This window comes from Acomys russatus, chromosome 2 (genome assembly GCF_903995435.1).
Source record: "Acomys russatus chromosome 2, mAcoRus1.1, whole genome shotgun sequence".
NCBI lineage: Eukaryota > Metazoa > Chordata > Mammalia > Rodentia > Muridae > Acomys > Acomys russatus.
In genome coordinates, this window is record NC_067138.1 from 87508231 (window position 1) to 87526095 (window position 17865).

General features: G+C 40.3%; 1 pseudogene; it reads right to left on the reverse strand.

Annotated features, from left to right (window-relative positions):
• Positions 1-844: 844 nt before the first annotated feature.
• LOC127198615 (histone deacetylase 3-like) overlaps positions 845-17865 on the reverse strand; it is a 69566-nt pseudogene continuing 52545 nt past the window's right edge.

Here is a 17865-nt window from a genome sequence, read left to right on the forward strand (position 1 = left end):
CTCACCTATAATGTGAATGGAACTAAATGCTAAAATACTTAGTTTATCACAACTTCATTATTCCACAAAATTTTACTTACCAGTTGTATTTATTCATGTTCTATGCCTTGGGTATTCAACTAAAGAAAAAGCCCCTTCCCACAAACAGATGGCGTTTCTGTGAAAAGGAATAATAAAATAAAATAAAATCATCTAAGTCGTGACACAGGAAGAAGGCTTTTGATAATAAAGAATGACTTGAGGCTACTGCACACTGACTTATGGAAAAAGTTACTTTAGAAGGCTATGTGGAACCAAGAACTGAAGGAAGACATGGGACAGGACAGATATTGTGTGGAAAATAAGCAGAAAGCGACTCATCACCTCACTTGTCTTGGTGTATGACCCAGCTGATTCTAGGCATCTTTTAGACCAAGATTTAACATTCCAACATATAAAGGTTGTCTTCCTTACTACCCCTTCTAGGTCATATACTTAATGAAGGGAGGACTCTCCAGTGTTGACAGATTTGAAGTATCTTATACTGCCAAGAAAGCCTTGATTCAACTGATACTCACTGGTCTGACAGTTGATGTGGTAAAAGGTGGCATCGAGAAGAGCAGAGTGCTAGCAGTCGCTGTGGGAAGATGCTTATGAGGCACTTAACGTGCAGAAATCACCAGGAAGTGGCAGGACCATTTGCTCTTCCTAGTTTTCTGAATAAAGCATCTGGTGTTTACCAGGCTTGGTGTGCTCCTGAATTATTTCAGTGTTGTGGGCCTGCAGATGAGTTTGTTCATTCTGGGGGGTGGGGGGAGACAAACTCCGTGTTGCAATTTCTAGGAGAAAGCACAGTTTTATCCTTTTATAGACACTTGTCACGAGCCAAGCAACACTGTGTTCTTTCAAAGCTGCCAGGAAAAATTGAAATGCAGAGTGAATGGTGACTGACATGTTGACTTATACATGAGTCTACTTTGTCTCATTTGATCCTTACAATGACCAATTTTTGCTTTGCTTATTTTCATTTAACAAAATGATTTTGAACATGGTTTGTTTGATATTCTTGGTTGAAATTTGATTACATCTGGAACTAAAACCCAGAAATGGAGGGCACACATGAGAGGAATTTATGCTTAATTTGAAGCAGGAAGATCCATTTCTACTCTGGACCTTTGGGTTAGGAAGACATATTCCTTTAATCTAGATCTTGAGGTGGGAAGAAACATCTTTTATGTGAGCCACCCCTTCTGCTGGAAGGCAATATAAGGACATGGATGAAGGAACTTTGCTCTTCATCTGCTTGTTCTCACCTTATTAGCAAGTCCATCCTTTCACTGGCACTAGAGCCTATGTCTTCAGTGTTCCAGCATCTACTGAAGACTTAAGACATCCAGCCTTGAGGTCCCCCTCAGTCACAGCTATAGGGGAGGGGAATAGGGTGAAAGCAGGAGGGAGGGAGAAACAGGAGGATACAAGGGATGAGATAACAACTGAGAAATAATCTGAATAAATTAATTAAATAAAAAAAATTTTAAAAAGACATCCAACTTTGTGAACTGTGCAACTTGTGGATTCCTGGCCTTTGTATCCATATATACCTATACATATATACACATATATGGCTATGAACAAGAGAATTATTCAGTCTATAAGTTTTGCTACTCTAGATAACCTACTAATACACGTGCATCAATAGTTTATTTTATTGCTGATAATGTCTCATTGTGTGGATATGCTTCAATCCTTTACTCATCCAGTATCGACCTGGTTGTTTCCAATATGAGGCTGTCATAAATAAGGCAGTCAGGAGAGCATGGAAGCATGAATAAGCTTGTGTGCTAGCAATGGAAATGGCGGACTATGGTGTGGTGTATAAACAACTTTACCAGAAAGTGCCCGGCTATTTCCTAGTGTCTTTTTTCCCCCTATTTTACACTCCTATCAACAACATGTGAAAGTTTCAGGCACTCCAGTTCCTTACCAAGAACTGGTCAGGCTGGCCTTTCATTTAGCCCATTCTGTTAGGTACAAAGTCCTATTGGATTGTGTTGAATTTTCATTTTCTCATGAAAATGATGATAACCAGTTTTATGTATTATTAAGAGTGTCTCAGCAGGTACTAGTGAGGTGGCACAGTGGGCAAAAATACTTGTCATGTAGACCTAGCATCCTGAGTTTAATCCCCAGAATCCATGGTGGAAGAAGAGAACAGATTCCCGAAGGTTGTCCTGTGACCTCCACAAGCATCATTTTACATGCTCATACCCACAATTACAAGCATCACACATATACACAAGTATAGTAATAAAAATTTAAATGAACACCCGTCCCTGCACTCTTTGCCAAGAAAAGCCTTCTAGCCCTGAGCTGCTTTTGCACTGTTGTCAAAAATCTGCTGTCTCCTCTGTATATCTGCCTACAGACTCTTACTGAAAATGGTTCTTATCACCAAGTTATAATAATAAAATATTAATAAGTAAAATGAAAGAATTAAAACTCATCAGGTGAAAGTTAACATCAAAGCAATGGCCATACAATGGCAGTGTCTTAGTTACTTTTCTTTCGCTGATAAAATACTCTGACCAAAAGCATCTTAAGGTAGAAATGCTGCACTTAAATCTCCACATCATTTTCCTGTCACTGTCATGGTCACTCTCATAGAATCCATTGGGTACCTCTGGTCGGCTATAGCTCTCCTCAGGACCTCACTCTTCTGTATCAGCCTCATTAGTCCTGTCATATATCAGGAAATCTGCCGGTACATCATGAATCTGGACACTAGGCACACGATCCAGTATCTTCAAGTTTTCAAAGATGGTCTGGCAGATCTGGTCCAAATACTGACATGAGTTCTGATTCTCAGTGTGGATTCTTGGTGCTGATGACTGGATGGAACCTGAAGTCTGGGGTAAAGTACTCAAAGTATTCACTATAAGGAAACTCCTCATGAATGGCCTCTTTTACCAGCAGAGATATTTTATATGTCTAGCACTGGGCAATATTTCAGGTAGTGTAGCCACCACCACCCAGCACCAAGAGAGGAATATTGAAGCTCTTGACATATTCTCCATGTCCTAGTATGCTGAGATTTAAACAGCCTAATCGATCACAGCCCAGTGAGTCAGCTTCACACTGGAGGAAAAGTTGAAATCACAGTCAAAGGAAACCCAACTCACAAGGCCCAGAAACAGATCTTTTCAAACTGGGTCCCATTAGAATCAAACACTTCTAATAGGTTGAATAGATGAGAGCTGAGAATTGACCATTGGAAAAATAGCTGCTCAAAAGACCAGAAACCACTATATTTGATGGATGTGTCCTTCTCCAGAACCTTCACTGCAGGTCTAAAGAAAAGTTGAAAATTAGAGTTGGGATTCCAAAGACCTTTCCATGCTAACTCTGTTTGAAATCAGTTATGTGCTCTGTGTGGCATTTCTCTTTTCACCATCTCTTCATGTCCAGATCCAGGCTTTATGTATACCTTGGCTCTCCATAAAATTGTCCATTATTTTCTCAGTTTGGAGAAATCCTTCACACCACTAAAATCAGAGAAATTCTATGTACATGTTTTCAAATGTAACTTCTAATTTTCTTAAGTGTTTTATTTGGGTTCACAAATCCCTTCCTTGGTGAACTATAAATTAAATTAATATAAATTTAATATCAATGCTATGTTTTCCTTGATACCTGAGGATCTCTCTGAACATAGTAGGCAATGTATAAACATGAATGAAAAGGCTGACTTAATTAACAATTGAAGTTTATCTGCTGGTGGAGTCAGTTGAACAGGAAAAATTAAAAACCTGACACAGTCCAACAAGGTGTTTGAAATGCATACTAAATGTTTTCTTTTAAACAGCTGAACATTTTATTATCCAGTTGTCACATGTGAGTGAAGACTTTAGACACATGAGCATATTATCTGCTGGTCTACACATGTAAAGATTTAGAATAGCTTCACTGTAATATTCAGAAAACAGTAAATGTATCTTCTGAAGTGGAAAGCACCAAGTTCAACAACTATCCTTTGGTAATAGTTTGTCCATTTTAGAAACAGACTGTTGATCCCTTGATGATCTCTAAAAGGAATTTAAGTTGTCTGAGTGTTGTTATGCTGATATAGATGGATGTTAGCCAAATGCAACACACAAAGTTTATACACAAAGTACTAGAGATAAATATGCAAATGAGCAAGACCCTATCTATAAAAGCCCCCTATTCCTTATTCTTGCAATATAACTTTAATCCAAAGCATTAAATTATTATAGAAGCCAATTCAAAACCATTCTTAGTGAGGCCACCAATATCTATCTGCACTGCTTAATCAGAAAGTTCTTCTAAAAGGCAAAGGCTCTATCAAGATTCTTCTTGCTCACTATGCAGCCAATAAACTTCAGGAGTGAGCTTTACAGGTGGGGCATGGTTTGTGGAATATGAGAACTGCCACATGTAAGCATGGAGATCAGTGCTGTGCACACCTCACTGCATACTTTCCTCTTCCAAAAGCACTCTCAGAAGTCAAAGAAAAGAGCAAAATCATCAGCTTTTCAGGATAGATGGATCTAGACATCTTTGAAAACTCAAGAAGCAGGCAACCTTAGAAGGATGGTCACCACTAATCTTCTGCCTGACAGTAGATGTCCACCTTTTTTTTTTTATTAATTTATTCTTGTTACATCTCAATGTTTATCCCATCCCTTGTATCCTCCCATTCTTTCCTCCCCCTCCCATTTTCCCATTATTCCCCTCCCCTATGACTGTTCCTGAGGGGGATTACCTCCCCGTGTATATGCTCAGATCTAGCCAACGGTCAGAATATTCTCCACAGTTGAGTGGAGAGTGGGATATGACTTTCTCACGTACTCTGGTGCCTCACATTTGACCATGTCCCCTGGAGGGGGGGACCTGGTGGCACTCAGAGGAAGGACAGCAGGTTGCCAAGAAGAGACTTGATACCCTATGAGAGTAGATGTCCACCTTTAATGACACAAAGCTTATAAAGCCGAGTGAAAATGTATGTTTAACATTCAATCAGAAAAGAATGCCAAAATGTGATAAGAATACCTCTCCTCCAAAATCATATGAATGACAGTAGAGAGCTTTGAACAACTTTATAGCTGAAAAGATTACTCATCAGTTTATAAATACATACATCTTTATAGTGTTTTCAAAGCTCTTTAGTATTATTTATCTCTCCCCATATTCATTTCTCTACCCTGCTCTCCCATCTACCATCCTAGTTAATCCTTCTTACTCGTTATTTGCCATTACCCCTTCATACCACTTGTGATTCTAGCCAACCTCTTTTGAGGCCCTCCACCAACCTTCCACCTCCCCAACTTTTCACACCACCAACCTACCACCACCCCTGGAATAACCTATTATGTTTCTTCCTTCTGTGAATATTCCAGTTTAAACATATATACATCTAAAGGTTCAAAGCCAGCATCTGAATAAAAAAAGAAAGTGTGCAATGCAATATTTATCTTCTGAATCTAAGTGACTTTCCTCAGTATACTGTTTTCCAGTTCTATTCATAGAAATTTTATGACTTCATTTTTCTTAACAGCTGGGTAATATTTCAATGTATGAATTACCACATTTCATTATCCTATTGTGAATAGAGCAACAATAACCATGAACTAACAAGTATCTCTTTATAGAATTTGTACATATACATATATGAAGATTTTAAACAGTTAGCCTATAACAGAAGGCAATGCCCCTCCTAGGCACCATACACAATAAGACAGCAGTTTCCAGTGTGGGTGCCTCTTTTGGAGGAAATTTGTCAATGGAAACTCATCCCTAACATTACAGCCGTTTCCATTCCTCTTGGTGACCCTCCATAGCTTCTGGTGAGACTATTTCTAAAGACACCACGTATTTGCATCATAGAACACAGAAAAATCAAGTTTTCTAGGAACTTTATCCCTGTTACCTAGCTTCCAAAGAACTAGAAGGCACTGTGCATGTAATCAGCAGTTTTATCTGGATGGGAACCCAGAAAGCCACAAATAACACCACGTCTGGCAAGATATGCACACTGGTACAACAGTGGCAGAAATGTAGTGTGGAGTAACCAAACATCTTCTGCTTGTTTGTAAGGCTGGATCCACACGTTAGTACTCTTACACCATTCATGAGGCAAAGGAGCCATAGGTAGCCAGAACATGACACCAGGGGAAGAACTGCTAAATGGATATAGTATTGATACAATTCCTAATAACTTATTCTTAAACCCATACCATTAGGTTATCTTCCAACCTTAGTCCAAGACGCTTTCTTTTGCAGTACATGGTGACTAATATAGAGATCAGCAACTGGTCAAGATGAAGAAAATAAAAGACTATGGGCTATTCAACCCTGAATGGGACATCCACACACCCTCTATTCAAGACTTAGGGGTTGAGGAAGAAGAGTTAGGAAGATAGTAAAAGCCAGAGGCGATGGGTGATCACAGTGAAGCAGTGTTTTCAGAACACAAGAGGACAGTTGAACATGTGAATTCATGGTGTATATGACAGCAAACACAAGGCCTGCACACGATCAAGCCAAACACAATCCCGGTGTGGAAGACAGTCACAATCATGAAATACAACCCTTGTCTCGGGAGATACTGGCAACTATGGCTACAGGGGAGGAAGAATCAGTTTTCTTCAAGGACTTAGCCCTTGAGAAGTTCTCTGTGCTCTATTAGATGGCCCCAGACCCACACAATATTTGCAACACTAAAGGTTTTCAGTGGGTTTACTTTTAAAAAATTGAACAAATGAAATCGGGAGAGAATAGTGGTGGGGATTAGAGAGGAAATGGAGAGGAGGTAGTGAAAAATGGACTTGATCAAAACACACATTATTTATGTGTAAAAGTCTCAAACAGAAAGAAAATAAATACAAACATTCATGTGTCCTTAATGTTTTAGCCATTATTTAAGCTTTGCATAAACACACACATTCACTAGTAAACCTCAGTTCAAAGTCAATTTTGGCATTGGCCTTGACCAATTAATTAAATTGCTACTACATCGCAGCTCTTAATGTTTTAGTATTTTTCAGCTAATGGTTTTTGATAAGTGTTTTGAGAGTGTTTTGGAAGAAATTAGAGTCAATGAGATGTCAAAAATATCTTCATCAACCTCAGCTTCGATGGGTAGGTGAGCACGTTCTACCTTCTGTCAGATGCTGGAGAAGTGCAGCATCTCTGTGGGCTTCTGCTCTTTCCCTGAGCTCCAAGTTGCTGCTGTCAGTATGGATTCCAACCACTCTCCACCTGGACAACAGTCTTAATGTCAAATTACTAGGTATATTTTTTAAGTAATATCCTTGAGTTAAGAGATACTACAAAATTGTTTCCTCTTGCCACTTGCCTCCCACCATCTTTAATTCCAATCTTATTTTTTCCAAGGTCAACATTCTAGAAAATGCTCCGATTTTGAAGTAGCAGAAGAAACCTTTATGCCAATGCTTCGCTGCCTGAAAAGCTTCTTTTCTGCAGAAAGCATTGGAGTACTTGAATCCTGTCTTCAGCTGTCCCTAAGGGCTCTGAGCTCATTTGTTGATAAAGTAGAAGACTTCCATGTAAAAACCAGGCAGGATAAATGCAGCTCACATAGGTTTTTAAGCATGAAACATTCTCTTCTAAAGACTGTTTGAAATATTCTCAATGACAAACACATACATTTTCAAGGTAGAAGGAATAGTCATTAAATGTGGAAGTAGGCTAACCCAAACTGTCAGGGTCTTTACTGAGTCCCTGGGGCAGAGACTGGGCTCTGATCACAATTACATCATAACCCAGTTTCCCCACAAGTGAGCTATGATTGTCCTCAGGCTGTGGCTGAGCCACAGAATTGCCTCAGGTGACTCAATCCCGTGCACAGTATTATTTGCAATAGCTGGAAGCACAGCAGAATGGTTTTTGTGACAAGTTTTACTTCTTTTAAGACTACTTGAATAGCAAAGTAGAAGGATTCAGAGGGTCCTAGAAACCTACAAGTAGAACATTATGATAGGCAGATTTGGGCCCAGGGGTCCCGCTCAAACTAAGGCACCAGCCAAGGACAATACAGGCGGTAAACTTTAAACCCCTACCCAGATCTAGCCAATGGGCAGAATATTCTCCACAGTTGAGTGGAGAGTGGGGTATGACTTTCACATGAACTCTGGTGCCTCACATTTGACCATGCCCCCTGGAGGGGGAGGCCTGGTGGCACTCAGAGGAAGGATAGCAGGTTACCAAGAAGAGACTTGATACCCCATGAGCATATACAGGGGGAGGAAATCCTCCTCAGGAACAGTCATAGGGGAGGGGAATAAGGGGAAAATGGGAGGCAGGGAAGAATGGGAGGATACAAGGGATGGGATAACCATTGAGATATAACAAGAACAAATTAATAAAAAAATTTTTAAAAATTAAAAAAAAAACTACCTGAGTGCCATCTTTACCTCTGTTCCCCATCTGATACGGCTGGTTTGAATTTTCTCAAAAATGATTTCATAGCTCTTGCTTGTGCTTCGTTCAAGTACAGTGTCAAGCTGGCTGATTAGCAGCAAGACCTTTCTACAGCATGCACATCCTCCCCTTGATAGCATCTGTGCCACCTCCCCAGGATGATGATCAGCTCTTAAAGAAATATGTCAAAATATTTCTTTATTGCACATTCATAATGACATATAGTCCAATTTAGAAAGGATTTCTTTTTAATTCCTGAAACAGACTAGTTTGACACTTGACAATATATAGAAATACGAGAGCACCATTTCAATGAGTTCAAGGACTAATTGTGTGCTAAAATTATAGAATGAGTTTCATCAGAAATCTCAAAGGACTTCTGAGGGTAAGATTGTCCAGAGTGCAATAACAATGGGATTAATTTGTGAGAAAACCAGATAGGCCAATGACTCAACTTGCTGTTCTTAGAATGTATTTCAGGTGGTCATTTACCATGAGGTATTGTGGGAGATGTTATGAAAAAGATAGCAGGCAAGCACAGCTTAACAAAATCCAGCCGATTCACAATCCTAGTTATGGTTGGTGCCAACAAAACTGTTTTAACACTATCATTTTCTCATACAATTATTTATATGTTATCTAGGGAAATATTTATGAAAGAAGAAATCTGGTGAACTGGTAGTATTCAAATCAATACTTTTGAACTAGTGAATTGCCATTTCAGCTCATAATAGTTATATCCAAGAGTTATTTAGAAGAAGGAAAGGTAGGAGACAGGAAATGAAGGAAGAAGTAGGAGACAAAAAAGGAAAAGAAAACAAAATGGAGATGAACTAGAATAAATAGAGTGATACTGACATTCCTGTGGACTAATAAGAATAAAAGAATATGATCATAAATACTTGCTTGTCTATCATCTCTCTCTCTCTCTCTCTCTCTCTCTCTCTCTCTCCCTCTCTCCCTCCCTCCCTCCCTCCTTCCTTCCCTCCCTCTCCCTCTCCATACTTCTGAAGTTTTGATCAGTCAGTTGGCTTTTGTAGCCACAGCTATTTCACAGCAACTTCTTCCTCTCTTCTAATTCATCACTATTAAGATTAAACACTTAATGTATTTAGAAACTGTACATGAAAAAAGTCATAGGTGGAAAGTGTCTACACAATATCCTGAGCACTGGGCAAAAAAGACCCATAGTAGAAAATAGTCCATACAGAAGCATAGTGTGAAGTTATTAGATATGAGAAAAGTGTCGAGAAATCTGGGGATCTAATCCTCATGCATTGTATTGGTTCTCCAGTGCTTTTACAATACTGGACTACTAATTTAGCAGCCTGAATCAGTGTGTGTGTGTGTGTGTGTGTGTGTGTGTGTGTGTGTGTGTGTGAATATTGACTAAGCCTCTTTCCCTTTGTTTTTCTCTGTTTTTGCTGTGTGTTTTATGTTTGGTTTTGTTTGTTTTCTTGTTTTCTTTTAAAGGAATTCTATAACATAATAAGACAATATATGGCCTGTTAGCTGGACTTACTAAGAGATCTTGATGGACTACCTTGTTCCAGAAAAAAAGGAAATAGGGTCGACTTAACACTCTACCAGTGCTCTAATAGTTTTAACTGTCAACTTGACACAGCCAGGCATCACCTTCTCAAGAAGGAAGTCTAAATTGGGGGATTATGTAGATCAAATTAGCCTGTGTTAATTGATGTAGGAGGGCCCAGCACTCTGTAGTCAGCACTGTTCCCTGGGTAGGTAGAAAGCTAGCAAGCACTTAGGGAGGCAGAGCTGGGTAGATCACTACGAGTTCAAGGCCAGCCTGGTCTACAAAGCAAGTCCAAGACAGCCAAGCCTACACAGAGAAACCCTGTCACAGGAAAAAAGAAAAAGGAAAAGAAACCTAGCAAAACATGAACCTGTGAGCAAGCAAGCAGTGTTTCTTCCATGGATTCGGCCTCAAGTCTCTGCTTGAATTCCTGTCCTGGCTGCCTTCAATGATGAACTATGACTTGGGAATGTAAGTGAAATAAACACTTTCATCCCCTACGTTGCTTTTGATCTTCATGTTTTATTGCAGCAGCATAGAGACTAGAATAACCACTGTCTGTTTATATTAAGGATAGGAAGGGCCCCTTGATATGTATGGAGCTTCCTTCCTACTAGCCCAAGAGTGAAGACCCTAGTAGAGAGCCTTCTGGATACTTCCCTGGGGCTCAAGCCCCGAGGGCGAGAAGCTGGTAGTTAGTTACCATTTGACAGCCTGCCTCTAAGGCCAAGCTGTCAGTGGAGTGCCCAGTAATGAAGTGGGAAAAGCCCTGCTAGATGAAAATTGACAGGAATTTCTCCAAGAGCGATGGGGCAGGAAACAGGCTGCAGCCCAGAGAAGGCAAAGATTGTGTTGCCCTAACAATAAAAACTACATAGGACTGCCCCCTTGTACCACGGTAGAAATGTGTTAGTCCTGGAGAATTCACCAAGGAAAATGAGCAACCTAAAAATTCCAACATAATGATGATTTCTTCCAGTGACCTTAATCCTGCAGTCTTTCTTTGCAAGGGATTGAGTTAGATTGGCACCCCAAAACCCTCCAAGAGCTGTTGAGCTATGACACTTGCAACCAATATCTCAGCTGGCACTTGAAGTCTGCTGAGTGCACAGCCCTCTAGCCCAGTTCACCTCAGCTGGCATGCTGCTGCCTATGAGGACGCTCAGAGTTTTTACTTTCCTATTCATATATTTATTTTCCCATTTAATCCAGTTCGTCCTGGCAAAGGAAATTCCCTTTTTTCCCCTTTGCTCCCTTCTCATTCCATTCTTGGAAGGAGGGCAGGACAAGTACCCAAGATCAGAGAATCAACTGCCTCATAGCAAGGTTGGGGTGCTTCCTCTCACTGTATACCCAGAGAGGTAGCCACTAACACAGAAACTGAAGTCACACAAGAAGAAATGGAGACCCATGAGTTGTCAGTGAGATGGGATGACCAAGCCCACACAAATGGAGTTAATGCCTTTACTTAGGATCTTCTTTCAGTCTTTTAGGATGAGATATATGTGTTCTCTCTTCCAAATGTGCTAATTTGACCTGTGATGTCGCATGTAAAAATACAAAGGATGCTGCTCAATTATGGCTTCACAACAAATATCGTCAAGGCAAGTGGCACAAAACCCTCTCATGAAACAGACAGATTCCACGCTAGAAGAAGTTGTGAAGGACCAGTAGACAGCAGTTGTTTTGGCTTCTTCCAAGTGAGGGGACTGGCCCACCAGAGGAGACTCAGCACCTCAAAGTGCAATCAACTAGAGGCTTCACGACTCATACATAAAGGGAAAAAGCTGTATATTGGCCTGGACTGCACTGTATCTGCAGAGGGTTTCTTTGTTGTCTCTCTACGTGGGCTCAGTGGCCTTCTCCAATGATGGCCTGAGCTGTTCAAGAGGGCATGGAGTATGTTGTACTATTGTTTTTTATTATTTTTGTTTTGTTTTAATATTTATTTATTTATTATTTATTTACTTATTTTTGTAATCTAACCCAAAGTGTCCCATAGCCTCTCTGACATACTCTACAGGCCTAGGTCAGTACAAAGGTCTAGTCATTGGAGAAGAGAGCGGTGCCATGGTGTAAAGGGCAGATCAAGGTTTGCTGAGATGTGAGCGCACGTAGCAGCCATTATTGGAGAATGTGATTTGACAGAGGACTTACATGTAAGATGATCGGATGTCTCTGTGACACAGGGGAGATTTTGTGGCATCTCTGAGTCATTGAGAGGCAGTGGTTTTTTGACCAAAGAAATAACAGAGAAACAGAAAACTAAAAGAGTATGGCAGATAGAGGAGACTTCTAGGCTCCTGAGATCATCCTGTTCAACACAGGCAGGGTTTCTTTGTCTGATGACTAATCTGTAGTGCCTTGAACACAAGTCAAGCTGATATTGTTATCTTTGTAAAACCCCAGTCCTTGTGATATTGGGTTACTGTAAAATTTTTGCATCAATATGGGACAGCAACTCACAATGAGGTTGCCAGTGAATAAACATGCACCAAGGCTTTGTGCACTTGAAGTTTGTGTTATTTCATTCTAGTGGAAAAATTATTCCCATGTTTATTGTAACACTGACTGCACACAAAGACCGTATAACTTTCTCACCCCATTTAACCTCTACACAGGAAGTTTGGTCGTAAAGTTAAAGAACTTTAAACAGCACGTGACATCCTCAAACACCCACACAATCTGAGTGTGACTTCAGGTTTTAGGAGCTACAAAAAATAATGACCGAAACTGGCCAAGAAACTGATTGCCAATGAAGCAGCAGGGGACCTTCGGTTAATTTTTGCTTTTTGCCATGTTTGTTTTTCCATCTTTCAAGAATTCAGTTCTGTAAAATTAATCATCCACTTATCTTAATTGCATGTAAATGCTTGTAAAAGATTCTGGAAGAGTGATACAAATTAGAAGTACCACAGAGAATGGTTTGAATTCAAAGGACTTTCTACGCCATTTCTTTCATCTGTATCAGAAGGTTCATCACACCCTAGTCTGCTAGAAACTCCTCTGACTGCTCTGAGCGATGTCCAACCACTCTTTGCCTCCCAGTTTTCTTTCTCACAGTTCTTGACTTTGCTTTAACTAATAAGAAGGCACAAGAAGAAGGCTGTTTCTACCAAGTATATATCTCAACATATAAATAATGTTTCTGGAAAAGCAAAGACTAAATGTACTTTGGACTTGTCTAATCACCACCTATAGAAAAAGACTCTGGTTTCCTGAAAAGATACCAACTAATTAACTATGTGGAAGTAATAGTGTATTTTGTTTGTGTGTGTGTGGTTGTTTTTGCTCTTGGTTTTGAGTTTTGGTTTTTCAAGACAGGGTTTCTCTGTGTAGCCTTGGCTGTCCTGGACTCACTTTGTAGACCAGGCTGGCCTCAAACTCACAGAGATCCTCCTGCCTCTGCCTCTTGAGTGCTGGGATTACAGGTTTGTGCCACCATAACTGGCTTAATATTGTATTTCTTAAGATAGTTTCTCCTCCTCCACTTCCTTTTCCTCCTCCTCCTCCTCCTCCTCCTCCTCCTCCTCTTCTTCTTCTTCTTCTTCTTCTTCTTCTTCTTCTTCTTCTTCTTCTTCTTCTTCTTCTTCTTCTGCCTTTGATAAATGGTCTAATCTTACATTCCTAACATTATAATTTGCACAGGGCTGACATATAGGCTTGATATGCTCAGCTACCACTCATAGTATACAGGGAACTACTATACCTTATTGTTTCATGTGTATGATTATTGACTTTATCACATTTCTAATTTCTAGAAGCTCTAGATAGGGTCTCTTCTTGTAAAGGTATTAAATCGTAATTTACAGAGCTGCCAGTTTCTTGCAGACCTAAAAGTTTAAACATACTATTACTTGGCAAGGTGCTTTAGGGGAATACATCCACTATTTGATAATTAAAAATTTCAGTGCTGTGCACAAAAATTGCAAATTCATATCAAGTTCATGCATTGCAGTCTTTAAAGACTTATTTATTATTTTTATGTAACTGAGTGTGCCTGCATGTGTTTATGTGTGCTGTGCTTGTATAGTAGCCTGTGGAAGCAGAAGAGGGTGTTGGATTTCCTGGAACTGAAGTTGCAGGTGGTTGTGAACTGAACTCAGGTCCTCTACGAGAGCAGTCAGTCTGCTAAACTCTTTAGGGTGAAGAAATGAAGTACTTTATGTGAGCAAGAGTCAAAAATTATGAGCAAACTCCTATTGAGGAAATGAATTTCACTAAATCATAAAATGAGAAGCTAAAATATGAATAAGAATATTGGCATAGTATTGTTAGTAATCCACCTAGTGTGGGACATATGACCCTTTATTCTAAAGCATTGCACGAATGTCCATTCATCGATTGTTTACAGCTGCTAAACTCTTGGCAATTTTGTTTTTATGATGAAAACAAATTACCAAGATGTTGTTCACAATGCAGAAATAGTAGGCCTGTAAGAAAGCTGTGTTTATCCAATTACTCTCTTTTCTTCCTATTTGATTTAGACAGATTATTTATTCTTGCTGAGCCCTACTTTTCTCAGCTAAAACAGGACTATAATATAAACAGAACTATGTGAACCAAATATAGTTCTGCTTATAAAGTACCTAGCAGTGCCTGGATTATAGTAGGTGTTCACATGATGTCTATGATTATGCTTTGCTTAACAATGAAGAAACTTCATTCATTACAAAGGGTTTATCCATACCTACTTCTTATTTAATGAACATTGCATTCCGGGGCAAGAAAAACATGGGCTTTTTTTTTTCCCCTTAAGTATGAAGTGGAGTATAGCCTAGAGTCTGTTTGTTATAAAGAACATTTCCCACCTAGCCACAAAGTTCAGCCATCCTGCACTCAGACACCAGACTGGCCAACACTTCTGTTTGGAATGAAGCCTAGTGTGTGAAGCTGGGGAGGTAAAGCACTGAAGCAAGGGTTTGTGAGACAGAAGTGACACAATCTCTGCTACACCCTCACTTCAGTGACTCTCGGAATGGTTAGTCACAGGGATGAGAGACACATTGTAAGCAGAAAACCCACATTGGCCAAAACTGTGACATATATTTTACCTCATGACCTGTAAAACACCAGTCCTTACATGGGTGTGATGTTTCTCAGTGTTTGCTTGCTCCTTCTTATAAGTAGAGGGCTTTCTTTGTATTGAAATTAATTCAAAGGTCAAAGCATGGTCTTTCATTAATTTCTAGCATCAGAATATTGCCTTGATGCCCAAGCCTTTGCATTTTTCCCTCAGAAGTCAGTGCCTGCAAGCTCAGTGACAATCCAAGTGTTTAATCAGGATACTGCAGAGAACACAGGTTTCTGTGCTGGAAAGGTATGTGGTCTGAGCTCACGTCTGGGTTTGAAAACTCACCAATCCATGGGCTGGTCCCAAGCTCAGGATTTGAAATCTCACCAATCTGCACCCTAGAAATCTCCACCCTGGAAAACTCTGCCCCCAGGAAACCCAATATAAAACCCACCTTGCTCTCAGTTTGTCTGCTTCTCTCCTGAGAAGAGGTTGCCACCATCTTGTGTCTTTCCCAATAAATCTCTGTGTGAAGTTTATCATGTGGTGTGACTTTGTGGTATTCCTTGGTTCCCCACTGACAGGATACCTTTCTGTGAAGAGCTGCAACATTTGCATTGGGGAAACATTTCCCCTCAGAGCCGACACACTTAAACACATCTCTTCCTCCTTAATGCTAGCCCCTGGATCTGGCCATATTTAGATATGAAATTTCCATCAACTTCATTCAAAGTGGGATCTGTGTGTACATTCCTGTTCCTTTATTTTTCTGAGGTTCCAAGGTGAGCAGAGGGTGGTACAAATTCAGGGTATGCTAAAAATCCTCCACCCCCAGGATTCCAGATGTTTCTCAGCTTTCCTACATCTCCAACCATGTGCAATACTGGATTTGAAGATGCACTGTACTTTTCTATGGCTATAGTAAAGAACCATGACAAGGGTACCTTATCGGAGAATTTAGTTGGTCTTATGCTTCCAGAGGGTAAGAGTTAATCACCATCATAGTAGGAGAACATGGCAGCAGGAAGGCACGGCAGCTGGAGGAGCAAGCTGAGAGCTCACATCTTTTTTTTTTTCTTATTAATTAATTTATTCGTTCACTTTACATCCCGATTGTGACCCCTCCCTCCTCTTCTCCCAGTCCCACACTCCCACCCTCTTTCCCTTTTCCCCCTTCTGCTTCCCCTCAGAAAGCGGTAGCCTCTCCCACCAATCCAGCCTGGCACAAGTCTCATCAGGACTAAGTACATCCTCTTCCACTGAGGCCATACAAGGGAGCCCAGCTGGGGCAACGTGATCCCAAAACAGACAACAGAGTTCATGTCACATCTTAAACCACAAACATGATGCAGAGAGAACAAACTGGGAATGGTATGGTGGCTTTGAAACCTCAAAGCCCACCCCTAGTGACATATTTCCTCTGATAAGGCTGTACCTCCTAAACCTACCTAAACAGCTACCGACTGAAGTCCAAGTCTTCAAACATACAGGAGATATTCTCATTCATTGGGGAGGGGCAAGAACCCCAAAACCCAACTGAATTATTTTCACACGAAAGCACATTTTCCATGTCTATTTCAGTCAAATACAACTTCCCCAGCAAAATCAGGGAGCCACTTCTAGAAATGGTACTTCCCCATTCCTGGAGATGTATGTCAGACTCTTGCAGAGTCTTTTCACCAAGGCTCATCCTTGAGGATACAGAGTCTAGGCCATGTCTGAAGCTGACTTCCACCTCCTTTGGAAGGTCCTAACTCTTTGGAGGAGCTCCAATCTGAACATCCGATTCTCTTGCAACTCCACTGATTCAGACCTATGTAAGACTGGGAAATTACACAAACAACCATATAGCCTTCCCAAGCCTATAAAGGGAAGAGAAAAACCAAAGATTCCTCAGCTCTTAAACTTTCATTCCATAGAAACTTCCTACTGATTTCTAAAGGTGATGGTGGTCACTGGATAGTTCTTCACTTGATAGCAAGTTCTAGATCTGTCTGCCAACCAGCTAGCTCTTTGTATGAGGGACGAGTTAATATGTCGCTATGTTATGTATGTTTGTCTACATTGTGTGACTTCTCCTGGAGAGGTGTGAATAAATATCTAGTCACCCAGACAGGACAGGAACAGCAGGCTAAGTAATCAATTCCACCAAAGTCTAGCTTAGTGAACCAGTGACTTTATTAGGGTTTCTTGTCTAGTATGGCTGATGGGTTACATACAAAAGGATGAATAACTCAAAGGTATGTACATCACTGAAAAGCCCGCCACAGCCTGAGCAAAAGCTGGATCTCTGCATCTCATATGCTGCATGACTTGCAGGTGGCTCTACCTGTCTCAAAGTCCCCTTTCCCCAGGAATTGTTTCTACTCATATAGCCTGGGGAAGGGCTCTGTGAATCCTGTAAGGATCAGAAGCTTTATGAAATTAAGTCTTGCTTACTTTCTGAACTTGTAAATTTCTTTTATTGCCCAAGTCTCATTGAGCCTCCCTCAAGAGGGAATATCTCAATTAAGATGAAATTGATATAAAACAGCCTTCTAGAGGTTATCTGTTGGAAAATCAGTTCTCAATGTCATATGATAATATTATTTGAAGATGGATTTTTGGGGGAGTAATTAGGATCAGGTAATGTCACCAATATAGTGCCCTCATGATAGCATGATTAGCTTTAGATGAAGAGCAAGAGCCTGGCCTTGCTCTATTCCACCATGAAACTCCATTTGCTATGTTAAGCTGTAGACAAAAGATCCTTAGCTGATATTGAATAAGGGCCAGCGTTGTATCTGTGCCCTTCCCAGCATCTGGAATCACAAGCCAAAGAAAATTGATTTCCAACATAAATTATCCAGATTGTAGTGTTAAGCCACAAGAAGCATATGAT